We start from the raw sequence: 26,500 nt of genomic DNA on the forward strand, positions 1-26,500 counted from the left end.
TGTAGAGAGGTAACCCTCAACCCCCACCACCCCTGTCCTTCTTTTTCTCTATATTGGCAAGATAGTGAGTGATGGGAGAGACACACCCTGAACTGCCTTCACAAAATGCTGCATACACGCTTTTATCTTCTTCTGAACTTCACTCTTTGATTCAGGGCCAAGGTCCTGTGTGAGTGATCCTGGCTAGGGTTGAATGATGTTTGTTTTTCAAAGAATATTGTGAACTGCAGAACAACATATATGTTTTGTTGGGAGACCTTCTTTCCTTTCTTGGGGTATTCCCCGATCCACTCTCAGTTCTCCAAAAACTTGAGCAACAAGAACTTACAGTGAAGTAATAATACTCAGAAGAAGTGAGCAAGTGTGGACTGGAGACTTGTTCTGACAAGACAATAACATTACCATATTTTGGTAGACTAATTCCAATTTTACACTCATCCATACAAATCTCCTAGTGCCATTGATGGGGGCAAAAGAAAATGTTTTATAAAACCTCCCAGAATTGGTTCCAGAAATATACTGTCTATGGAAAATTCGTAACCCTATCTAAAAAAGGATGCTTGAAATAGCACAAGATTTTACTATATCTTTTTTTCTCGGTAATCCATTGTTCAAGAAAAAAAATTTTTAAATGTTAAAAAAAACCCATACTAATAGCAATACTTAATTTTAATAAAGAATGCCATATTCATGGGAAGTATTGTTGGTCTTAAATTTCATACCATTGCACTGGTTTTGACTGGTCTCTTCACTTGGAAGTGCTCCTATTCTGGAATGTGTTTATTGATCTTGACCTCAGATCCCTCTCTTGACTCAGAAATTGGAAGATATTTTACTGGAGGAGCCAATGACAAGTGCTGGTTGCTACTGGGACTTGGGCCCTGTCCTGCCCTTTGGGGGAAACCATGATGCTGAGACCACAATTTCTTTGTTGATGACAAAACAAAAAACATGGACAAGGCATTCTCTGAGAGTAAGATAATTGCTAATTAGATATGTTCACGATTTCAGTAATGAAAGAGGAACTTGAGGAAAAGGAAACGGAGGTGAGAAATTGTGTTTTCTCTATATAATTACCTTTTGTTTTAGAACTCTCTTGTTTTGGCTTATTCTCAAAGTGTGGTGTGTTTCACTGCTGTTCAAACTTGTCAGATTCTCAATAGAAAATCTACTTAAAACATTCATTTTCTTTCTTCTTTTTAGAGGCTGCTTCTCTTCGCCTCTTAAAGATGATTAAGAGCTGTAATCTGTGAGGATTTTCATGGCATTTTTTGTCAGTGGTAGAGCAGGACAGGATAGATGGATTGTAGCATCTGCTTATTCGCAGGGTCTCACAGGTTACCCACCTACCTTTCCACCCAGTGCAGGAATGGTCTCTGCTATCTGCTCTTCTCACCTCTGCTGGAGAAATGCCAGAAAAGGGATTTCACTGTTGAGTGAGCAATACTTCCACTTCTGAAACACAAGGGCTATTAAGCTAGGGAGATTTCCTTCCATTTGGTGCATATTGGCCACTCAGTATAAATGGATGAGCAGATGAGTGACAAATGAGAAGGTCCCAGGGCTGCTTCCCACTTCATCTTAGGGTGCTTAGGATCTTCTTGACATTTTTGGAAAAGGATAAATGTGCGCCCTTGAAGTTTCTTTGTCCAGCCAACAGTCCCAATTACTCTGTACTCTTAGGACATGTTTGGACTTTTTTCTCCTCTTGTTCTCCACTGGATAAGTTTCAGTGTGTCAATGTTTTTCTTAAAATGCTATAAAAAAAAAAAAACACCTGAATGAAATGTCCCAGATATCACCTAATGAGCACAGAGAATTTCTCTTTTTGTCTGAACGTTATTATCCTCTTAATGTAACAAGCATTTCTTGGCCCACCACACTTAGCTAGGTGGATAGTGGAGTGGCAATGAGAGTGATCTGAAGTCAGCTGCTTCCATTTGAAATCAGACTTACCACTTATGAAATGCTTGACCCTGGACAAATTGCTTAACTCCTCTCTGCCTCAGTATCCTCATCCGTAAAATGGGAAAAAATCACGGTACTTATTTATAGGTTATTATAAGAAGTAAATGAATTAGTTTGTGTCAAGTGCTTATGACATTGCCTGGAAGGAAATAAGCCTGCCATGTTAGTTTTTACTGAACTTACAAGGAAAAACATGTCTCACTCTCTAAAGCACGGTTCACTTTTCCATTGAACTTTGCAATGGGCCAGGGCTATGTTTAAATCTGAGGTTTAAAGGTGAATCTGTTTCCTCATCTGTAGTAAGTGCATGAGAGTATAACATCGTTTGAATCTTGTGGCCCTAATTAAGATTCTTGAGGGCAGTAGCCATGGTTCACTCTTCTTTGCTTTTGCTTCTGATTTTCGAACTCTACCTTGTATGCCACATGGATAATCACTGCTAACATAAAAGAATAAATATTTAAATTGAGCTTTCCCTTTGAGTCTTACCTTGTAGTGGAAAATGAAGCTTTTCAATGTTATTTCAAACCGTGTGCCCACAAGTGTATGGGGTACTTTGCCTGGTTGTTCTGTGAAGGATGTATCGTTTGCCACTGTGCACTGTGTAATTTACTTGTGCTTCAGGATAAATTGGCTTGCTTGATCACTTCTCTCCTCATTAATTGCTGTCAAGAATTTCTAAGGAATATTTGGGCTGGTAACTCCATTGTCCACTAGTCTTTCAAATGGTCTATGAGGTGAGTAGGTAATCAGGTGGGTGACAAAGGTTAGAGTCAGTATTCCTGGGACTCTGGGATTCATTTGTCTTGGGTCCTTAAAGCTTTAAACAAGTGAGTTTAGACTATTTTTTAAAATGGCTATAGTCATTAACGTTTTCAAATCAAGGTGGGTTGAACTGCTAAAGTGAATGTAAATTAAAACCAGTTAAATAGGGGAGTCCCTACTCCAATCTGCCTCTGGTGTGCTTAGAATTCCATAAATTTTACGGGTTTCAAAATCCGTGCCTTGTTTTGAATGTTTCTAATAAGATGGAGTGAAGTGGCTTACACCTCATGAGACATGGAACTGTTACCCAGGAATGCTGCTTGGCACACATATAAAGAAAGCACTAGTCTGTTGCTTCATAAAAAGTGTGTGGCTGATTTTCCTGGGACATGTGCACTATTTTCAAAGAAGAATTTCATTTTTCACTCCCTCCCACCCTGGGCATCACTTACACACGTTTGCAGTTCATCAACTGTGATTTCCAAAATATCTGCTCCCTCTCTCAAGCTATCTCCATCTAACTGCTTAAAGGGAGAAAGAGATTATATGGGAAAAGGGAAATTTTAACTGCCTCATTTTTCTGGATGTAAGGGGCATGGTGAATTTGCAAAGTGGTCTCGATATTACCTCAGATGATTCAGTGGAAGTGTAAATTGCAAATTGGAAACTGTTCTTGTGAAACAGAATATGTTTGTTTCCATGAGAGGGTGTGTGTGCATGCAAACGTGTGTTGTGTGCATGTGTGTGTGTGTGTGTGAGCTCTTTCTTTTTTCTTTGAAGTTTCAAGGCTATATTTTAGGTTGGCCATCCAGAAATGAGGTCATGCCACACAGCCTCACTCTCTAAACCCAAAATACACCAAGTGGAAGACTGAAAAGCTCATCCAATAAGAATCTCATGTGTCACTTGTCATTGCATTGAGGTTGCCAGAAAAACGTAAATAGCTAGCTTTGGCTTAGAAAGCAATGACTCTTTCCTGCAATGAAAATAGTATTTATTTTTCTTACTTCTGAAAAGAATTTCTTAGAAAATGAGGGCGTGCAAGGATGAGTGCTGACTTCTCTATTTCAGCTGTCCAGCTTCTGGTGAAGCGGACCGTTTCCTTTCCGATGCTTGATGTAGTGGAAAGATCAGTGACCTCCAGTTTTGTTCTTATTCAGCCACCAAGACCCAAAGAGTTAATAGCTCTGCCCAAAGTTGAGAGAAAAATTGCTAAGTGGAAAGCAAGATTCCTTGGAGTGGAAAGCCATCCTGCTTAAAAACAGGTCTTTTAACACCAGATTGACAGAGATTCAAATTGTGGCTCTGCCACTTATGCGTGACTGGTGTAGACTGCTTGATCTAAGCCTCAATTTCCTCATCTGTATGAAGGACGTAAGAATTCACATCATGCACAGGAAAGCAATGCAAATCAACTCCCTGTATAGCTGTCCTTATCTCAACTAGCAAAAACTCTTGGTCCTTCCTATTATTGCGTATATTGTCTCTTCAACAAAATTAGAGATAAGGGCAGAACAGTTTCTGCCTGGTAGCGAGGGGGTGGGGGGAAGAGGGAAGGGGTGGGGGGGTAAAGGAGGGGGTGGGGAGAAGGGGGGAGAAATGATCCAAACATTGTATGCACATATGAGTAAAAGAAAAAAAAAAAAGAACTCACATCACCTGATATTGCAACCGTTACATTGTAACCTATCGTGTTTTCTTCCTTCATTTGTAAAGCTATGCTGAAAGGATTGGATTTGTAAGCAGTAGCAGGGGGAGGAGTTTATGGCAAGTGGGACCAAGTGTGGCACAGGAGAAATGCATGGACGGTGGCAGGACTCAGGGCACAGCTTCTCATTGCAGGCCAGAGGAGACATCTATGTTTTCCTGTATGATTTTTGGTGGAAACAGCTTTTAGGGGAGAGTTAGACTTCCAATGTAAAGAGGAAAATTGATCAGCTCCTTTATGCAGAAGAAACAATTTAGGAGACATTTTGCGAGGAAAGTAGTAAATGATCCATCAATGATCTGGTGAATTTAGTAGGAAGATGTCAAAGCCACAAAGACGTCCTATGGAAATGCACGTGGCAGCTGTGTGGGCCGCTCTTGGGGAGTGCAAAGCCCTCTCACTCTGAGGCTGGCTCTTGCCACAGGATATCCTCGTGCTTCCAGAACTTTCCTCTGAGGACCCTTCTGGCATCTCGCTCAATTTCATTCTGCCTTTTTCTCCTTTATGTCTGCTTCCTCACCTTGCTTCTACACGCAACCTTCAAACTTTCATCTGTGGCGAGGTGATGTGGCCTCTGGGGCTGCAGAGTGTGGTCACTTCCCTCCTCCTTCAGCATGGAGAATGCAGCTGTGTCTGCCTGCAGAAACCCGGAGAGCCGAAGGTGTGGCAGGGTGCTGGTGGATGCTTCATTTCCGAACTTAGCCTTCTCCAGCCTTTTGTATTCTGTCATTTCTCCTTTGATTGCGAGCAACATTGTCATTCCTTGGCACTGAGGCACTGATTGTCACTGAACCTCAATGCTGCTGGCTTGACCACCTCCAGCCCTGCAGCACAGAACAGGGCTAAGATCCTTTTCTCTACCTCCTTCTAATCCGTCCACCACCTTGGAGCCGAAACGATTTTATTCTAAACCGAAAGTCTCAGCACGAGCCGTCCTTCTTTAAAACTCTTTCATGGCTGCCGTTTGCTCAGGGGTGACGGGTGAAACCCATACTGGGCTTTGCTACTTTGTGGGTCTGGCCTCTGTAGGCTTTTGGTCCTCAGCTCAGGCCATTTTTCTGCTAATCCTTTTTCCTTTCTAGAACACCTGAAGGCAGAGCCCTTTCCACTGTGGCCCTGCTTTGTTCTGTTTAGAAGCACTAAGTGTTGTCATAGAGTCTGTGTTTGTTTCTTGTCTGTTTCCCTCACAAGACTCCGTGAGAGTGGACACCACCATCAGTTAAGTCACCAGTGTATGTGAAGCCTGTCATGTTACATGGTAGGTTCTGGACATCCATTTGTTGAAAAACTTCATTCATTATTTCTTTCTCTTGACAGGTTTGACAACCTAAAATACTGAAATTTATATCAAAAGGGCAATTTAATTTAAAAGAAAATAAGCCACAGGAGTGGTAGAAATAGAAGCCATAGGTTGTTTAAGTCAGGTGTTAGAGTTGAGCATGAACACAGCTTTGAGTAAAGGATTATTTTCTATTTCTTTAAAATATATTTATTTATGCCTTATTGCTTCCTAGTAATAAGAAAGGAAAAAAAAAAAAAGGAACTCAATCAGGTCACTTTTGTTTTTTTGGAGACAGGGTCCCTCTATGCAGGCCAGGCTGGCTTAGAACTCGTGCACCTCCTGAGTGCTGGGATTACTGGCATGTACCACCATGCCTGACTCAGATAACTTAATTCTTAGTGCCTAGCAAAAGGAAGCAAATCTGGAGTAATTACTATTTTCTGACACTAAAATTGACCTGAATATTATGAATGAATCTAATAAAAAAAAAAAACAGGAAAGAAATCTGTAATGGATGGTACCTTCTGTTGTGGTTTTGTCAAAGGAAAAGAGTTCGGGAGAGGGAGCGAGTGAGATGAGGTAGAAATAAGAGCCTGCGCATGACTTATGGAAAACTTCAGGCAACTAGGGAGACAGTCTGTGATCTGAGATGAAGGCTAAGGCCACATACGTGGGGGCCACCTGCCTTTCTGGCAGCATGATGTGTATCCTTGGGACTTCAGAATAGTCTGTGACCAAAGGAATCTCTGGTCAAATAAGTTTACAAAACATTTCATATTTATATATACAATTATAAAAATATTAAGTGAATCTTGGGACTAGGAAAAAAAGACTACATATTATATTTAGGCCTGCTTTTAAAGATGTAGAACAGAACAAGGCCCTGAAAAGTTTGATGGTGAACAGGTGGTGCTTAGCTGTTTAACGCCCCTTTTTTTCATACTTAAAAAAGCCTTACTTTAGGACAGCTCTCAGAACAAACCTGGGACATGCTAATGCACTCTTAAAGAAACAAGAGGCAACATGAGACCAAGGTAGAGAAAATCAGTTAGTGACTTTGTTGAGAAGAAAGTTTTTAAAAATTGTAGTAATGGGTAGAGGAGTTGGAGGAGTGAGGGGCCATATGCATTTAACAGAGGGTTGTCCTTGGGAGAGTTTGCTGGGTCTACTACATGTAAGCTTGTTGACAAAGGAAAATATCTGAGTTCTCTGTTGCTACTTTCTCAACTGTGAAATATGGGTAAAGATAGCAGTGACTACAGGGCTCTTCTAAGAGTTAAGTAAGATGATGCTTATGTAACATTGAGCATAGTGCCTGTTTCAAAGAAAGAGCTTAATAATGTTGGCTATGACTATTAGTATGCTGATTAAACGATGCCAAGGAATTAACAAGCATGGAAAGATTAGCGCCTTTTACTCAGAACAATATCCAGAGACATCTAAAAGCCAAAATATTCTTCTCATGGGGCCTTTTCCAGTGTGAGTCTGGGGATGATATGTTTAGAAGCTGATGGGGTAATAGGTTCCCAGCTGGGGAAAAATATAGGCTCCATGTGAGTAGGGAGGACCACACTGTGTGTTCCTTCAATTCTTCATGAAAGTCATGCTATGCAAATACACCCCAATCAGTAATCATAATTAACCCTGTTGGCTGAACCCAAAGTCTTCCTTTTAATTGTTTCTTCAAAAGCTACTTTGCCTATAAAAGAATTTGAGTCTGGTAAGTTTACTAATTTGAGCTCTGTTTGACGTGTTGGATGTCTTGCTGATTATGCTAGATTCTTTTTGGTTTCCAGGCAGTTGAATAAAGAGATAGGATGTCTGATATTCTAGTTACTCCATAGACAAAAGCTGCATATCCATTCATCCATCCATCCACCCATCCAATAAACATTTATTAATCACCTACCTCTAGCCAAGTACTATTAACCACTTCCAATTTACAAAGCATCTTCATGAATCTCCAGACTGTGGTATGTATTTACAACTAGAAATTGTTTAGGTCTTTGAAAGTTACTTATGGAAATGAAAGAGACTTTTCTGTCTCAATTCTCTTACCTTCCTTATTTGCATATTCTGTTTTGTGCATGTTGTGACTTTGTAAGAGCAATGTTGGAAATCAGATTAAGTTTAAGACCTAAAATATTCTTTCTATACGTGAAAATACATAAGAAGGGCTAATTACTAAATAATTAACAGTAGTGAGGCTGCCAGCTCTTGTTCCACATTTCCATTTGCACAGCTGCCTCTAGACATATCCCAAGGGCTGTTTTGCACAACACTGTAGTGTGATAATAAATGAGTTTATTTAGGAATTTTTCTTTTTAGTTCAGACAGCTATCTGTGGAGTGTTCCATGGGGAAGCAATCTTCATAATAACAGATTTCTTATGGGTAAAACTTTGGCAGACCCATTTTCAACCCTGGCATTCAGACTTCCTAAAATTACTAAAAGTTAATAGGTATTTAGGATACATAAAGCTGGGAAGGCAGTCAAATTGGTTCCAGACCCCTAAGGCCCTGTGTGTATGTGAATCAAACAAAAGCCACAGATACCAGAACCCATCAGGCTCTTTCAAGGAGCTCTGTTCAGAGTCAGGTAAAGAGTGTACTTAAGTGTAGTGGGTCAGTGATTATTCTCTAATGTTAATCATACTAAATGCAAAAAGCCACTTCTTGTCACCACCAGAATTATTTTGTGTATGGGGATCTTACGTGAATTTGGGGGCATTCATTTTCTATAAGCTAGCTCTCTGGTAAACAAAGTCATTCATTCAACAGACATTTATTGATTCAATTTTACACAAAACACTTTTTTAGACCTAGCAGTACAAAGGCAAATGAGGCATGCCATGGTTTCTGCTCTAAGGAAATATTACATGGTATAGGGTTTCAATTTGAGGGTCAGATTCAGGGAATTAATTAGTAAGGGCTGCTTAGAGGGTTATGTCAGTCAGATTCTGGGGTTTCTGTCTGGATGCAGAGACTGAGGAGGATAGGATAGGAGATCATGACAGATGTGTGTCTGTGGTCTTCTGGGAGACAGACAGATAGCTTTCGCTCAGGACTTTAAGTGATACAGAGGTCAAACAGGATGCTCTGCCTTTGGAGTGGAGAATGGTGAGATTATGGGACATTAGTAGGAGTTTTGCAGGTGAAAAGCAGGAAAAGGTAGGCAAAAGGAGGCATGGTTAGAACCTAGAGGCAAGGACTAGTAGGAAAGACAAATTGTTCTGTGTACCAGGAAAGATGAACAGCTTTGCCAAGGCCAGACTGCATGGAGGGGTTGGACGTTAAAGCCCAGAAGGACTTTGACACAGCACCAAATAATACTGATTCCTTGAAAAATGTTAATCTGGAAGGAAGACCTCAGTGGCACCCCTTAGAGCTCTGGCCTCTGTCCTGTTCTGTCCATCCACTAAAGCAGTGACTTGATGACATACATAGTGATCAGATAGAGGACACAGTGTTTGGAAGGCATGTGAACCTGAGGATGGTTGTATTTGAAACCAGGTATCTCAAACAGTTTGAATGATTCCAATCAGATACTTAATAGGGAAGATTGTGAAATTCTGCACTTTGGTTTCACCAGTCAATTGTACAGGAAAGCTTTGGAGGAATGCTTGAACTGGCATTCACACTATGTGTGAAAAGGATCTGATTTTGTTTGCAAACCACATCAATCCAAGTGTGCTGTGATTGAACTGAGCAATGGTGGGCAAAGAGCATTCCAGAAGAGGCACCATAGTCCTGTCCACTTTTGCATAGTCAGATCATGGAAGGAATGCTCATTGTTGTGAAGAATTTAAGTCAAAAATTAGCTAGCACATGTCCAGAGAAAACCAGCTAGGATGTCAAGATATTTGGGTTGATGATTTTGAAGGTGCTAAACCTGGAAAATGAAAACACAAATCTTGTCCTCAGATACTTCTTAGATAGTCTAAAAATTAACAATATTTTGTGTGGAGTGAAGAAACATGGGTAGACATTTCTGGAAAGTCAATTTCCACTCAGTTACTCGGTGAAGCCCTCAATAAGAAGAGTTTCTGCCGGGGGCGGGGGGTGGGGGGGAGGGCGGAAAGAGTGAATAGTAAAATTACTGTCTTGGAAGTAATGATGCTGAGAACTTGTCAAAGATATTTTCAGAAGGATTGATTAGATAGGGTTTTTGGTATTGAGGGTCCTTCCAACACTGAGATTTTTTTATTCTGGAGAAAAATATATTCCAACATTTTACTCTGTTTGCTGAAGCCAAAAAATGATTATGTATACATTTGAGTCTTTAAGGAGTCTCTTGGTTGAAGTGACTTGTTGGGAAGGTTTCTGATTTGCTGTGATGACAGTGGAAACTTTCTGTCCCTTATCTGGACCTTGTTCTATTCTTATTGTTCCTTCCTCTTTAAGGCAGAAAGTTACTCGAAGACACTACATAACACATTTGTCCAGAAAAGAAGTCACTTTCCAATAAAAATACCTATCACCTGGGGCAGAAGACAAAACAGCTTCCTTTCCCAGCCCTGAGCTTTTGTTCAAACCTACGTTATGACTGGGTGAAATGAGCTGGCCTTAGAGGAAAGTCCAGGAAACGCAGGCAGTCAGTCCTTTTGCTGATTGGCATCCTCTGCTGTGGGGGCTCTGCAATGCCCGTGTTGTCTCTGGCCATCAGTCCCCATCAGATCTTTCACCAGCTTCGGCGCTGACTGATTACTCATGCCAGGTCGTCTTGCTGTTGCTGAGTGAACCCACTATTATGATCCTCCTTCCTCCAGCCCATGAGGAAGCTGTATTCTGAGGGCTCAGCAGACTTTGGGGATGAATAGAGGAGGTGGGGAGAAGAGGAGCACACACATGCCAAGCACTGGTCCAGCTTCTGCTCCTGATTTCTTTTAACCTGTCTGCTAATCACCTGTTTCCATTGCCAGGAATGCTTGGGTGGGTAATGACAGCAGGACGAAAGTAGAGGAAGGAATATCACAGGGTCTGCACCCGTGGGGTAATCCATTCTTGCTTTGAGGGCATTTCTGTGGCTTGGACACAGACACAATGGTCTGATGGCTAAGGGTACCCCAGAAAGAAGCTGGACCCTTTGTACCACTCTGATGTGCCTTTCCTGGTGCTTCTCACATGAAGGGGTGTGCCAGTAAGCTTGCTTAACTATCTTGCATTTCACACACCCCCATCACCCACCCCAGTTAGCATTCTGGTCTGCTGTTCTGGGAATTCTGTAAAGTTAGACTGGTACACCTGCTCCTTTAGATGAATGTGAGAGACTCAAAAAGACTGCTTGTTTCCAGTGCTTGACAGGCCTACCCCCAGTGCAACAGACCTAGGATGTGCCAACTAAGGGAGCACTCAGCTCATCAAGCCTAACCCCATCATTTTGGCCATGAGGAAACTGAGAACCAGATAAGTATTGTAACCCACTCAAGGATATGCAGCAATTTGGTGACAGGATCTGCTAGTTTGCCCTCTTAATTCACAAGCCAAGAATCTTTATTTTCTCTCACATTAAAGTGTTGCCCCTTTTGAAATGGACATATTCATTCATTTATTTATTGAAATGTGAAAGAGTGGAATGAAGTGTATCTGCAAACAACTCATAGTCCAGGGAAAGAGACAAGCATTTACACAATTTTGACTCTGTGGAAAGTACTAGCAAACAGAGAAAAAGAATGCCTAGAGAGTACAGGGGATTTTTATTTTTATTGGTTCATTGAGGAGGGAGTGTAAGGCATCAGGGTAGCATAGTGACCAAGGGTGGGCTCTGGAATAGATAGCTCCATCTGACTCCAAGCTCTCCTGCTGACCTGCTGAATCATCTTGGGCCAGTGCCTTACTCTCTTTGTGTGTCCATTTTCTTCTCTGGAGAAGGGGAAATTAGAAACAGGTGCCTGTTCCACAGATGCCTGTGCCCTAGAGAGGGACGGCCTGGGCAGTTAGAGAAAGAGCAGGGAGAGCAGCATGTTGGGATGTTGTCATCTGCTTGCAGCTCTCTGGTCTGGTCTCTGCACCTCCATTGTATTTGTTTGCTGCTGGGGAATTGATGCCCAGGGATGCCCTTGAATATGGAGTTACCCCATTGGAGCTGATCCCTCTGGGTGTGTTAAAACTCTCATGTGTGCTGACAGACCATTTCCTCCGAGGCTGCATTCTGCTTTGGAAAACAAGGTGGCTGTAGTGGGTAATTCCATGGATTCCCGTTAGCTCTAGTGATCTGGTTCTTGGGCTTGGCATTATGGCTTTCACCTATGTTGTCTTCACTGCTTGCCAGGGAACTGGGAGAGCTATGGTACAGTCATTTATAATTCTGTTGAGGCAAGGATCTGACAAGAGTGAGTTATGCAGCTGGTGAACAGATCTAGCTGACCACCCAACCTCCACCCTCAGTGCACGGTACTCATAGACTAGAGGTACAAAGGTTTCTGGGTCTCCCCCTTCAGAATGTTTGAAGGCCAGCTGCTATACCACTTTCCTGAGAGTGAGAGAAGGAAAATGTCTCCCTTCTGGGGCTTTTGTTTCTCTCTTCTCCAGAGAGAGTTTTATTTTAAAAATTAGGAAAAATTTCCACACTCAACTGCCCACCTCCACCCTGGCACAGATCCAGCCTAAACGTGGAGCCCTCAGCCAACCTTGAGTCCACTATACATTTCACCATCAGGCAGGTGGGATGGGAACGGGAGCTGAAGTTGAGCAATTTTGAATTATTACAGTTAACCTGGACATATGATGTTTTTCTTCTCCATATAAAGAAGATTGGAAGGCTCCTGACCCTTCCACGCTCCCTCCTCCTCCAGTGAATTTCCTGTTTGTTAGAGGTGCTGGATTGACAGTCCAGGAGACTGAGGCCTTCTGTCTCCACCTGGGCAGTCAGGCAACTGCCCATGTGGGTGGCTTGGAGCATGTCTCTGGAGGGTGGGCACAGACCACCTCTGAAGGAAAGAGAGGAGGTTGTCTGGCCCATGTAGGAGTTCACCTTCCTTTGCCCTGTCATTTCCTGTTTTGTTTTTGGTTTTAGGGGGGGATGGTGGTATGTGGAAGACTATGTCTGTTCACCCTGAGTTGCTGTCTTTGTTCCCATGAGCATATATGGAGGGAGGAAGAACAGAGAGGGTAAGCTTGATTTCCTGATGGGGCCAAAGCTTATTTTGTTTCTGTTTCCTTTATTCTTTTTAATTAGTATAGACGAATTACAAGTGCTTAATTATATTCGTTTTAACATTTGGCTGCACGCGTGAGATCACTACCTAAAGCAGGTTATCATTCAAGAGAGTTTTCTGTGCCCCCTTCCAGGCAATCCTACCCCAGGCAATCCTACCCCCGCCACAATCATACACCTCCACTCAGAGGTAATCACTTTGACTTCTAGCACCACAGATTATACACAGGGCAATTTTTCAGAGCATGTGTTCTTTGTGACCTATATAAATGCAAAAAGGGCTACATTTCAGTTGAGACTGTGCTTTAAAAATCAGAAGGCTGGAGTTTGGAGCAGCTTTCTCCTTACCTTGAGCAAGTCTTTGACATGACGGGCTTCCATGACCTCATCTCTAAAATTAATATAGTAATACTTTCTACCACTGAGCAGAAGGAAAGCTAAGAATAATTGCATGGGTGGATTGGTCACTTTGCTTCACCCTTCTAAACATTCCATTCTCTTTTGACACCCGACGTAAGTACTATTTTTTCTATTTTATATGAAGTGAAACTGAGGTTCAAAGAGGTGAAGTCACTTGCCTAGGGCCACAAAGCTGTTAGTCCTGATTTAAAACCAGGAGCCTCTGTGTCCAGTGCTTTAGCTTGGGCAGGTCTGAGTGACATACTCTTGTTGTGATGTAACAGCTAAGCACAGGTCATTATTTTTTAAAGGCAGTATCTGTCAGTTAGAGAACACAGTCTTCTTTAATTTTCTTTCTTCCATTATATTTTAAATATCTGCACTAAATATTCTACAGTTCCCCTGAATGCTTGACATCAGAAGAACTATAGGTGCTAAGATTGAGCCTGGTGCTAACAACAGTAAACATGAAAAATATCTGTCATCAAGACTGATGACCCTTCTGCGAATTTCTCTCCCAAAGAAAAGCATTACGATTAATCTAAACTAAAAATATTGCTATTATTTATAATATAAATTAACAAAATCATTATTGAGAATATAGTAATTATTAATAATATAACTTTAGTTTTCATAACTAAAGTTTTCATAACTTTAGTTTTCAGGCTACCATTTGAGCGCCTGATGCATGCCACACAAATTCTCTGCATCTGATATATAGTTCTGTATTTCTAATCCTTATTATCATTCTGCATAATCTACATTGCACTAGTCAGTTGTTGCTTTATAACAAATAACCCCCAAATCTAGCCAGTTGAAAGAACAATCACTTAGTATTTCATAGTTTCTAAGTACTAGGAACTGGTGGGCCACTTAGCTAGGTGGTTCATGAGATCGCAGTTAAGGTGTGGGCTGCTTTTGCCATCCTTGAAGGGTGACCCTATGCCTGACACACGAGCATCCCTGTAGGGCTGCTTACAATGTGGATTCACCAGGGTGTGTGTGTGTGTGTGTGTGTGTGAGAGAGAGAGAGAGAGAGAGAGAGAGAGAGAGAGAGAGAGAGAGAGAGAGAGAAGCCCAAGTCTTTTGTAACCTAATTTCAGAAGTGATACACTATCACTTCTGCTATGTTCATACAGGTTGACCCCTGTAGAGTGGTAAAATGTAGGAGGAGACTGTACAAGCATATAAGACCAAGTAATGGGGAACATTGAGGCTACCTTGAAGACTGGCTATCCTAGAAATTATTAGCCTTGCTCTACTGGTGAGAAATGGATGCTCAGAGTCAGAAAATTCCCAAAGTCATACATCTAAGAAGAGCGTAGTCTGGGATTTGAACACTGACTTGCTGAACGTCACTGCCTAAATGCTCTCCAGAATGAGCACTCAATGAAGGGAGGCCTGAAGGAAGTACACACACAGACCTGATATGGGGTATCCTCATGTGTTTCTAAGGTAGCCCAGATTACCAGTTACTCATCCATTTCTACCTTTTATAGTTAGTGTGCCCCAAAGAGCTGGACACAAACCAAAGATTTGGACACTCAATTTATTTAAAATGTATCACAGGAGTTCAATATTTGAGGCATTTTTACTCTCATTTTTCTGTATCACTGTTGGTAATTCATAATTGGTTTTTACATAAATGTTACATGTTGGAGTAGTACTGTAATTGCATGTGAATGAAAATACTCTGAAGGGAGATGTTGGTTTTTTGTTTCTGGGGTAAATGTGGAATTAAATCTCATGTATAACTGTTACAAATATTTTGAGGTCCACAGAGGGCACTGGTAAACTATGTGAAAGTTTGGTCATGTTTAAGATTCAAGGTGGTTGGTGTGTAGATGGTGTCTTCCCAAACTATCCCAAGCCACCCTGGCTTACCACATCCAGAAAAGGACATTTTTATAGTTGCCTCTACTGCAAGAGGACCTGACCACTGAGATAAATTTTCCTGTCATGACCTACTTAAGGGAATTTCATTTTAGGGAAAGAATTTGGGGAGATTATATGGTCTCTAGCTGGCCCATTAGAAATGTAAACATTTATCTACTTTTTAATGCCCATACCAAGCAAATACTAAAAGTTACACATACTCTTCAATCTCCTCTTCTTTGGAGATCTTGGAATATTTTATAGAAGAACAAGAAAATATTATCTTCCTAGTTCTCTTTGCTGATTCCTTCTTTTGTTATTAATTTGAAAATCTGTCCTACCTGTGTTAAGGGATTCATTATTCATTCTAGAATGAATTATTCAATTCTAAATGAATTGTTCATTTAACATATATTTTATACCTGTACTGTGCTAGAAGTAATAGGTACAATATTCCATAATAGATCCTGGGAATAAAAAGATCAAAAAGACAAGCTTCCTACCTTCAGGGTGATTCAACAAAGAGAAAGATGGCTACAACCCAAAATAACTTTTGATTTATTGAAAGTCATAGAGGAAGGAGTACTTTACACTGAATGCAATGCTGGAAGATTTCTTACAGGCAACAATGCCAGAACTGAGTCTAGAAGAAAGAGGCGGAGTTTGCTAAAGATAAGAAGCAAGGAAGGGAAAATTGAAGGTTGGAATGGTGGTGGTGGAAATTTCAGGTAGAAGGATCATTTGCAAAGGCGCAAGAGTTAGAGACAGCTGTTAAGTTTGGGAACAACAGGTTGTCAAGGCCTTAACTACTGATTGTCTCTCTACCTTCCACAGTTTCAGCAACCAGAATACTGTAATTTTCTAGGACTGTTGCAATTCCACAGTTTGTGTCATTTATTCCAAAGATTTAGTCCATGACAAGGAGCTAAAAAAAAATGGTAGTGCTTATTATCATTCCTATTGTCATGACTAATAATATTTTAAAACCACAATTTCTAATTGGTGTTTATCATGATCCCTGAGAACATATCTATGACATGTCACATGGGCTCACTATGAGTCAAGTATGTGAGAATCTATCAAACTACATTTTTTAGGCAACCACACCAAATGCTGATTCTGTTAGTGTTCTTGAGATTTGTTGCTGCCACAAGTTCGAGTTGAGTAAGAAATTCTTTGTGCCCAATTGATTGCATTATGGTTTCCATCAGACCTGGGGTTGAATGCGTTTTTAAGGGAATGAAAGAAACTGAGTGTGCTTTATTGAGTATGATTTGTACAAAGAGCAATGCTTTTCTTTACTCCTAAAAGTTCTTTGAAGTATTGTAATGATGGCACGTTCCCAGCAGTGAACTGTAGCTGGGTTTACTATTTTACAGATGAGGAAACCTGGGAAGGCATAGGAGGTTAAATGTTACTTCTTCATGGTCCTCAACCAGGGAGTAATGACTCTAGGTCTGAAACCTAGCATTTTTTTCCTTACTGTAAACACCATACTTGTACAGTCCTGGACTGACCCAGCTCTGCCACCGTTAATGAGTCCTATAAACTTGGACAATTTGCCAAACTTTTCTAAACTTCCTTTTCTCTTCTGCAACATGAAGAGAGTATGCAGCTGTGATTTCTAGAAACAGAAGAGGGAAGAGAGATGGGGATGACAGGAGAGGTCAGCTGCAGTTGCAAAAACTAGCTTTGTGGTCAGCCTGACCACTGTGCCCACCCCTCCCATCAGAGTCCCAGTGAAACTGGATGTGTTCAGGCTCTCCAAGTACTTTGCAAGTGGCAGAGAATGCAAAAAGCATCATGGTGCATTTAGAGATGGACTCTTTGTTTCTCTGGTATTAACCACATCGGGTCTGGTTCCCCTCTATCTACAGCAGTAGACACAGTCTACAAGGGGAAAAATGTTTCGTGAGGGGAGCTGACTGGCACATCTTCTGGGTGCATTGTGGCTGGGAGGATTTTTGTATTGAGAGGGCAGTGAGGCGTGAAACCTCAGACTTGGGTGGCATTTCCTGCTACCAACATAATGTCAGAAGGTTGGTGCTCAGAACTCCCAGCTCTTGTCCCTGTTTCTCCGTTTCCTGTGTGGGGAAGGACCAGTAAGCCTGACCAGTAAGCTCATCTCCTGCAAGGAACACACACAGACTGGGCTAAAAAAGGGGGAAAAGATGCATTAAATTTGATCTTAAAGACAGTTATTAACTTATTTGCCCATGATTGTTTATATGTCCAGTGAATTGAAAAGAGACTAATTTCTAAATTTTATTTCAAATGTATTTTCCATGCCATCAACATTTTTTTTTAACCAAGAATGAACTTGGTTGTTGTTTTTCCTGGTCATCTTTGCTAGGTTAATAAAGGGAAGCAGCACTCTCTCTGCCAATTAATGATAACAGAAGTAGTAGTAATCTCTTGGTGATGTTATCAAAAATTGATCAAGTGATGATTCTATAAGTTTATAAGAGAAAGAAATTTCATGGTGATAGTAAATGACATTGTGTGGCTCTCTACAGCAGTCCCACCCATCCATCCATCCATCCATCCATTCACTTATTGCCTCCCATGTCCTTCAGATGTCACACATGTCTGACATTTGTGCAATTGATTTCTGTGAGCCTGATGTTCATTTTAATCAGTTCAGGGTGAGGCTCCTATACCAATGGGGAAATTTGAGGATTAGGTGAGTAGGAAAAATATGAGAAAGGAGAAGCAAAAGGGATCTGGTTCATTATAGTTTATTACATAAACCACTGCCTGTGAGTAATCCATCAGACGGTTCAGGGCATTGTATTATGAGTTAAAAAAGTTTGGAAAAATGGAAATGGTAGTTACAAATATTCTACAAATTGTAGTTCATTGAGTTGGCCAATAGGTTGTTACTACCTGATGAGAAGGTCATACCCCTTTTCCTGTCAAGAGTAACATGTCTTTAATGCACAGTCTTCATTTGCCCAAGAAGACTAAAACATCTTTGACAGGGATGTAGGGAGTCCTGTTGAGCCTGTTTTCCCTCAGTTTAAAAACACTCTTGGATGTGAACTGTAGGAGCATTTAGGTCACATTATTTATGAAAACTTAGAATGCCCTTAATAAAATATACTTGGAATGTACATAATATTGATAACATTTATGGCATGACTGCAGTTTATGTAATTATGTAATCTGACCAGAGCTATAGAAAAGTTATCAAGCTATTTTGATAAAAATCTCTTAATCTCTCAAGATAGATATGGCATACAACAGCATGATAGTTGGCTAGAAACGATATTTCGACATTGTTAATAGTGTTGCATTCTTGGAATATACTCATGTTCTTCTTTGAACACAGAATTATTACTCAGATTCAAAATGCAAATAAGTTATCCTCATTCTCCTCCATTGTCTCTGTTAGATAAGCAAGTGCAATTTTGTTTTTAGGTCAGTTGCATTTTGGACCTGAAACTTTGAGTAAAGGCTAATACCCACAGGAGAAAATTGTACCATGTACTTTGGCTTCATTAATAAGATGGTTAGAACTTAGAAAGAGGACAAGCTTGTTGACTAAGTTGGAGTACAAAGTTGAGGAAGGATGGAGTCAGGGTAAGGTTTTATCATATTGAGTCCCCCAGATGCTGGGTGCTGGTAGCTCACATCTGTAGTCCTAGCTACTTGGGCAGCAGAGATCAGGAGGACTGAGGTTCAAAGCCAGCCCCCAAAAATAGTTTGCAAGACCCTGTCTTGAAAATAACAAACACCAAAAAGGGCTGGTGAAGTGGCTCAAGTGGGAGAGTGCACATCTAGCAAGCATGAGGCCCTGAGTTCAAACCCCAGTGCCACCAAAAACAATGACAAAAAACCAAAAACCTCAAGTAGGTGCCCAGTATCACTAGCCTTTCTTGAGGTCATTAGTATTAAATTTTGAGGTGGTCATCAGTTTCTTCTACCTCTCATTTTACCATCAGAGAGCTAAGAATGAGTACTCAAACCCTCAAACCAGGGCCCATCTAGCAGTCATTAAATAGACTTATTCTTTTTTTAGTAAATTGTTGGAAATTTTTAGAATTTTTCTTATCATTGTTCTAGATAGACTGTGATTTTCTTTCTATTTTACCTTACCATTTTGACTTTATTTGACACTGGGTATAGTCTGTACTCGGGAAATGATAGTCAGAAATATCTTGGACATGGTACTCATGAGATCAAACTGTGACCTCTCCAAGTTCTGAATGCTGTCTGTTCATTCATGAAGAGTGTCACTGGTTGCTAGATGGCCTGAGAAATCATGATATTCAACCTCCTGAATATGTCTATCTACAGTGTCATAATAGGTGGCTGCCACCCTAATTCTTCCATTAGCATGCATTTCCTCTTTAATCAAAGTAGCCAATTCCATGATACATAACAGATTTCATGTTTCATCATAGTCACTCAGTAACTTCTAACATACTGTTAAAAGAAGCATACAAAAGCATACAAACAGATAACACAAGTACTCTTTCTGAAATTGGTAGCTCCTTTTTTTTTTTTTTTCTTTTATAGCAGGAGAGATAGATACAAGTTTGTTGGTCGTGTCACCAGGGCTTTGCTCAGACTGTGGTGACATTTCTAGAATGATAACCAGTGAACCCCTCAGTGTGGTATGATTTGTGTTCTTACTTGTGCTCTATGATGTTGTAAACTTTCTCCAGAGCATGTACTGTGTCTCCTTTTTATTCACCTTATCACTTGGTAGGCACTAAAGAATGCTTCTGCCACCTGCCCTTTTGCTTCACATTGACTCATTAAACTTAAATCTTCCTTCCCCATTTAGTCAAAGACCTGGGTTCTGTTTCTCAATTATATAATCAGATGGCAAAGCACCAGAACTGAATGGCAGGATGGTGGTTCCTTTGAGACAGCTTGAAATTTCTTCCAAGCAGCGAAGAGCTGGTTGCCGAAAATGTTAAGCGAAGTATGAACCGATTTCACCTTATTCTCCAGGATGACTGCTCTTAGCAAAATCCCTTCAGTATGCCTTGCAGCTCAGCTTATTCCAGATGCAGAATCAAAAGACCAGAGTTCGAATTCTGACTGTCTATTAATTATTAGTTGTTGGACTTGAATAAATCCCTTAAGCTCTTTGAGGTTAATAAGAACTCCCCCTGAGAGATACTAAATGTGTCAAATGAAGTAATAGGTGTGGGAATGCTTTGTAAACTCTACAAGGTCATAAAAAGTTGAGTTGTTATTATTAACAGTATTTTCTGTAAAATTTTCCTACAGCTACTTCAGCTTTTAGAATTTTTCCCATTTCGGCACTCACTATTGGTGCTACTCCTGGGCCTTTCACACACTCCATCTGTGATGTGGACAGCCCTTCCCCTGGGTAGACCTGCTCTCTCTAATAAGTTTTTAGTTCTAATATTTTTTAACTGATTTTGTACTTTTTAAAAAAAGTAACCTTCAATAAAAGGATATTCATAACATATGCATTTTAATGCATAAGACTGTTTTATTCAACAATTATTGCGCACCTATGAAATGCTTGACACTAGGTTGGTTCTGGGGACACCTGCCAAGTGACAGCCCACACCATGAGACAACTTCTTGTCTGAGTTTGGGGGCAGAAGGCAGAGTGTATATTTAATAAACAGGTAAAGAGAAGGGAGGCTTTTCCATTCATTGAGGCTACGTTCTAGAAGTGTCGTCTAGATCAAGTAACACAATGAATTTATTTATTTAATGTATTTTGGCTTTCTTGTTTCTCAGCTTCCCTGCTCTTATTTTCTCCCCGAAACATAAGTTCAATGAGTCTGGCAGGTATCCTGTCCACAGATGTTTGTTTGAGTCCTCACTCTGGTGCTGGGTATTCAGTAGAAGAATGTTAGCTCCAGGAAGTCAGACATCTTTGTCTCTTTTGTTCCCAGATATATTTTTAGAATGATGTCTGGTGTAGATAGAAGTCCCTGATATTTCTTAAATGAACTGTCACATTGTGTTAGATAAAAGTAGTTGAAAATCCTCAAGAATTCAGTGGGTGCATTACTTGCTTATGGAAAGCCGGATTTCCAGTGGGTTGGGAGACTGTTCCACACAGTCATTCGGGGACTTTATCTAATTAGTGAGCCATTTTCAATGTGTGGCTTCTAGGGTTATCTCATTCTCAATTTCCAGCTCAAAGATGGCAGAGAGAAAATGTGGAAGGTTATGTGGAGAGTATTTTTGGCCAAAATTCAGTCAGTTACCTGACTACCTTTAGACAACTGGGTACAGTGGGAGAAGAAACGTCCATCTTTGCTGGCCTTGTCCAGGCTAACTCTGTATCTTATGTGGAACCATTGACAGCTTCCATCTCTGCCTTAGACACACAATACCATTTGTTTTCTGTTCACACATAGGTCTCCCCATAGCCTATGTGCTCCTTGCAGTGAAGGTTATATCTTACTCAATTCTGTATCTCTAGTTTCCAGCATAGAACAGCAGCTCTAGTCAATGTTTTTAGCATTGAAATGAAAGAAATAGTTTTTATAGGGAGTATCTGGTACCATAATAGACACTTAAAATTTTTGATGAAGGACTAAAAAAAGAAAAAGGAAGATGAAACCAGCTGCTATTATATGTGTATGCTAAACATGGTGTGGATGCCAACATGGTAGATATTTAAAAAACATTAATGGAGAATAGATGAAAGAGAAAAACAAAAAAAGAAAGGAAGACAAAGAAGGAGGATAAGAGAGGAAGGAAAGGAGGAAGAAAGAAGAGGGAGGGAGGGAAGAAAAGATGGACCAAGAAAAGAAAGGGAAAGTAGAAAGAAGGGGGGGGAAGGAGATGGTGAAAGAGGCAGGAGGAGAGAGAACTGGGATGGAGTGAATAGTGAGAGGCAGAACAAGAAAAAGAGAGAAAGACAAGGAAAGAGAGGAAGAAAAAGAAAGGAAGGCAATGCAGGAGGGGATTGTGAGGTAAGCTGTGTGGCATCACACTCCCCAAAGAGGAAGGACTTCCTGTGCCTAGGAGGTCAAGGAAGGCATCCCAGAAAGACTTTGTGTGGTTTGGCTTTAGCCCTTTCTGGTCCCTCTGCCCAACTTCTGTGACTTTATGATCTGCCCACCCCAAGAGAGGACACATATCTCCCAGTTGTCTAACGGGGAACACAGTTAATAAATCTTCTGGAAAGTTTGTCGTTCTCTATGGAAACGGCACATAAAGCACCTCTGCCACCCACTGAGAAGTACCATGAGGGGCAAAGCACTCAGTCACACAGGACTTGCTCTTTCAGGCACATGGTCTCTAAAGTCAGGTTGTTTCCTATAGCAAGATGCAGTCGTTCAGATCTGGGAGGGTAGAGCAGATGGCCTCCAGGCCCCCTGTCTACTGTGTTTATTTTGCCTCCCTCTCTCGTCAGTCTCTTTAGCTCCCGACTCACTCAGTTTCTCCATAAGATCCATATGCAGAAGTGTTGGGGCCTCTTGATGGTTGTAGCTGTTCACACAGCCCAGGCACACTGCACCCAGATGCCTGCCTGCCTGCCAGTGTCCCCTGACCACATTGCGGGCTGCAGCCTTGCCGTTTATGCAGTGGAATCTTCGACCTTTTGTTTCCTTTTGTACTTTAACATTTTCCTCCTTTCTGGACCCTAGATTTGCATATATGTAAAGTGTACCTGGTACCAAGCACATTCACACATGGTTTCCCAGTAGTTTTTCAAAGGTAACATTAACATGCCTGTTCTATAGGTGAGCTAACTGAGGGTCAGAAAGGTTCTGTGCTTTGTTCCTGGTGGCTGGCGTCAGTCCAAATTGAGCCTTAAAACCAGTCTTTCAATGGTGCTGTGGCCTTGCTGTCACTATGTAGATGTGAATTCAAAGCAGTACTCAAGGCTATGGGCTGTGTTGGCCCCAGGAAATCTGTTTGGCATTTTCATGACCAGTGTCTTACAGTGAATTTAACATCACAGGAGGAAAGCAAATGAATGTCCCTGCTTTCTGTACAGATATCTTCTTCTTTCGTGGGCTTTATAAGGTTCTTCTAATTTGTGTGTACGATTGGGCCAAGGTGTTTTGGAACTGCTATAAAACTGCTAGCACCACAAACTCGGTGTTAAATGTCTTGGTTTTAAATATCAAGCCAGATGAGGGGTAGGAGGAACTTCTATTGCTAGGGAAGGGAAAATCACTTAAATATCAAAACAGACACCATATGGCAGAGTTTTTTTCTTTAAAGACAGTGTGTTGTTTCTTCCCTCTAGAGACAGAGCAGTCACCTTCTGTCACCCCATCATCCAGGTCTGGGAAACGTATTGAGGGATTTAGGATTTAGTATGTCTGGTGTTGCTGAAATTGTCTTTGTAAGGCAAGCTGCTTACTCTATACTAAGTTCCATGCTTACCATGGATTTGGTTTGAAGAAAGATTCTTTCTTTCTTCTTTTTATTTATTTATTTTTGTAATGGTACTAGGGTTTGAACTCAGGGCCTTGTGCTTGCTAGGCAGGCACTTGACCACTTGAGCCATGCCCCAGGCCTTAAGAAAGATTTTTCTAAGATGCTGTTTTTACTGCTTTGAACAAAAATGGACTTTTAGTGTGTTTCTTTGGCTGAGTCTGGTAACCATGTATCACGAGTATGAAGTGTACAGGAAATCTTAGAGATCAGGCAATGCAATCCCCATAGTATGAATTAAGAAATGGAGGCAGTGTTGCTACCACTACTACTACTGTTCTTTTCTCTTCCTTTCCTCCCCTCCCTTCTCCTACCCTGCCCTCTTCTCACCAATGACGATGGATCATATAGGCTTTAAGCATTTTTTTGCTTGCAGTGCAGGGAGTTGAACCTAGGGTCTTATGCATGAGAGCACTCTACTACATCCCCAGCCCATTGTTATTCTTCTTGTGATAAAATTTATATAGAAAACTATAGAGAAAAAGATACAAATGAGATGGAAGCTCACACCTAAGAGGAAACCATTGATAATGTCTTTATTTTCCAGCTGTCCATTTTCTGTTCGTGTATATTAGTATTAATCTGATCTCTCACTATATACACCTGATTTGAAATCTAATCTTAAAATTTAAATATTTCATGAACACTCTCTCGTATTATCCTTTCTTTCCTCATTTAAGCAATAACGATAATAGCTAACCCTTAATGTGGCCTTTTCTGCGTGCCACATGAAAGGCATGTTACAAACTATAACTCATTTATCCTCATGACAGCCCTATGAGGTAGTAATATTATCAATTACCTCCACTTTACAGATGAGGACACTGAGGCTTGGAGGTGTAACATAACTTGTAGGATCATAGCTAGATAGTGGCGGAGCCAGACTTCTCTCCCTCCCAAAGTGTAGCTTGGCTTGCAGTAAGCCAGCAACCCTGTGTGCTGACCAAGTGTTGGTATTTAGGCAATGGACTTGATGAGTGAAAACAGGGTCCTCCTGGTTTGAGGAAATGGTGGTGATACTCATTGTGTGAATTGTTCACTGGAGGTTCCATGGCCCGCAGAGTTCTATGCCAGCAAGAATTCGGAACCAGCACCTCTTGGCCTGCAGGTCTGCACTGACAGTAGCTCTGCATTTGTTGACTGGCTCCCCTTTCTCTCCGGTTACACTCCTTCACTAAGTCAGTAGCCAGGGTCAGAGCTGTGATAATGGAGGTAATGCCAGTGCGCTTAAGAGCCTGGATTGCTCTTTGATGTGTTTGAGGATTGCTAGCCAAATGGTCTCAGTAAACATTAATTCCACTTTTGAGATTCCAATCGTGTTTCAAACTATTTCCGAGAGAAAATTCTTATTCTAAATGAATTTTTTAATCCCTCCAAAGCCCCAAAATATACACATCGTTGTTTATAAAGTAAAATGTATTTTTATTAATTTTTTTTTCTGAAGGGTACACAATTAAGCTGTTGAGCTACGCATTCTCTTCTGTGGGGTCCAGCATCATCCATTTGTAAGGGATATACCCTTTTTTCTATCACTTATTAATGACTGCAGCTCCATGGAGGTGGCAACTGCACTAGTAGAAGACACACTCATTGAACTTGACCCGGAGAGGCTAACAACCTAGTGAGAATGACAAATAAACAAGCAGAGAAATAGCAATGTGTATGTCATGGAGGAAGGAATGAGAACATAGCATTTTATGATTTATTGTTAATAAAACATCCAAACTATGATATATTGAAGTATTGGACTTTTGCAAATATATTTGGGCTCAGTCAGTAAGTGTAAGAAAAATGCTTTTTAAAAAATCTTTATTATTACTTAAAAGGAAAAAAAGAATTATCATCAGCAAAGTTTTAAGTGTAATGCCAGGAATTTCACATAAGCAGTCAAATTTGCAAGTTGAACAGGTCCAAATGTGCAATAACAGGCATCTTTTCCCTGTTGAAGAAGAAGGACGGGTGTATCTGTGCAGTGCTGGGTGTTTAACAGGTGCTAAGGATTACCTGTGTCGGGTACATGGGATGCGTGGTTGAAAGTTCTATACCCTGGGATGGAAGAGGTGTGGATTATAACTCTAGCATCATTACTAACCTCAGCTACATCACAATCTGCTTTCAGCTGTGAGTGACAGATCTGAAAAAATATTGCCTTACAAAGCTATGAAGAAACATATAATTTTAACTTTCTTGTGTAATAAAAGATGAGTTAGGTAAGTAGAGAGCACTGACACTTCCATCCCCCTAATGTCCTCTGGGATCAGAAGACACCTTTTCTTTTTTGCTCTCAGTCATCCTTAGTGTATGCATGACATCTGATGGTCATAAAGGGCCCTGATTCCACATTTGTTTTCCCGCAGTACTGGAATTTGATCTAAGAGCTTTGCGCTTGCTAGACCACACTTGAGTCACACCTCCAGCCCTTTTTCTTCTGGCAGTTTTGGAGACAGGGTCTTGCTTTTTACCCAGGCCTGCCTAAACTATGATTCTCCTAATTTTAAGCTTCCTGCTGTTGCTGAGATGACAGGCATGCACCACCATACCCATCTTTTCTCCACTAAGATGGGGTCTCTGAACTTTTTTGTCTGGGCTGGCCTCAAACTTCAGTCTTCCCAATCTCAGCCTCCCAAGTGGCTAGGATTACAGCCGTGAGCCACCACCACCTGGCTGCAATCCATGTTCTTGACAAGAAGAAGAGGTTGGGCAAAAGTGTAGGCATTGCATGAATCATCCTCCTTTAATAAGCTTGCCCAGAAGCCTCTCCCAGTTACTTCCTATTTAGCTCATTGATCGAACCATGTCACATGACCATCCTAAGCAGCAAGGCAGGCTGGGAAGTTTTTCTGCTGGAGCAGATTGCTGTCCTCGATGGAATCAGAGTAACGTTAAGAAAGGGAAAAAGAGACTAGCTGTGGGGCAAGAATCTAATGGTCTCTGTTACATTAGCTATGAAC

General features: G+C 41.0%; 2 protein-coding genes and 1 long non-coding RNA gene across 7 annotated transcripts in view; 2 read left to right on the forward strand and 1 right to left on the reverse strand.

The window, feature by feature from the left end:
- Nucleotides 1–26,500, reverse strand: part of LOC141422477 (neutral amino acid uniporter 4-like) — a 449,783-nt gene that overhangs the window by 153,954 nt on the left and 269,329 nt on the right. The gene's annotated exons all lie outside the window — the stretch shown is intronic.
- LOC141421463 (deuterosome assembly protein 1) overlaps nt 1–26,500 on the forward strand; it is a 409,755-nt gene that overhangs the window by 113,057 nt on the left and 270,198 nt on the right. The gene's annotated exons all lie outside the window — the stretch shown is intronic.
- LOC141414199 (uncharacterized) overlaps nt 1–26,500 on the forward strand; it is a 129,726-nt gene that overhangs the window by 6,049 nt on the left and 97,177 nt on the right. The gene's annotated exons all lie outside the window — the stretch shown is intronic.

Source organism: Castor canadensis, chromosome 1 (genome assembly GCF_047511655.1).
Source record: "Castor canadensis chromosome 1, mCasCan1.hap1v2, whole genome shotgun sequence".
Lineage (NCBI taxonomy): Eukaryota > Metazoa > Chordata > Mammalia > Rodentia > Castoridae > Castor > Castor canadensis.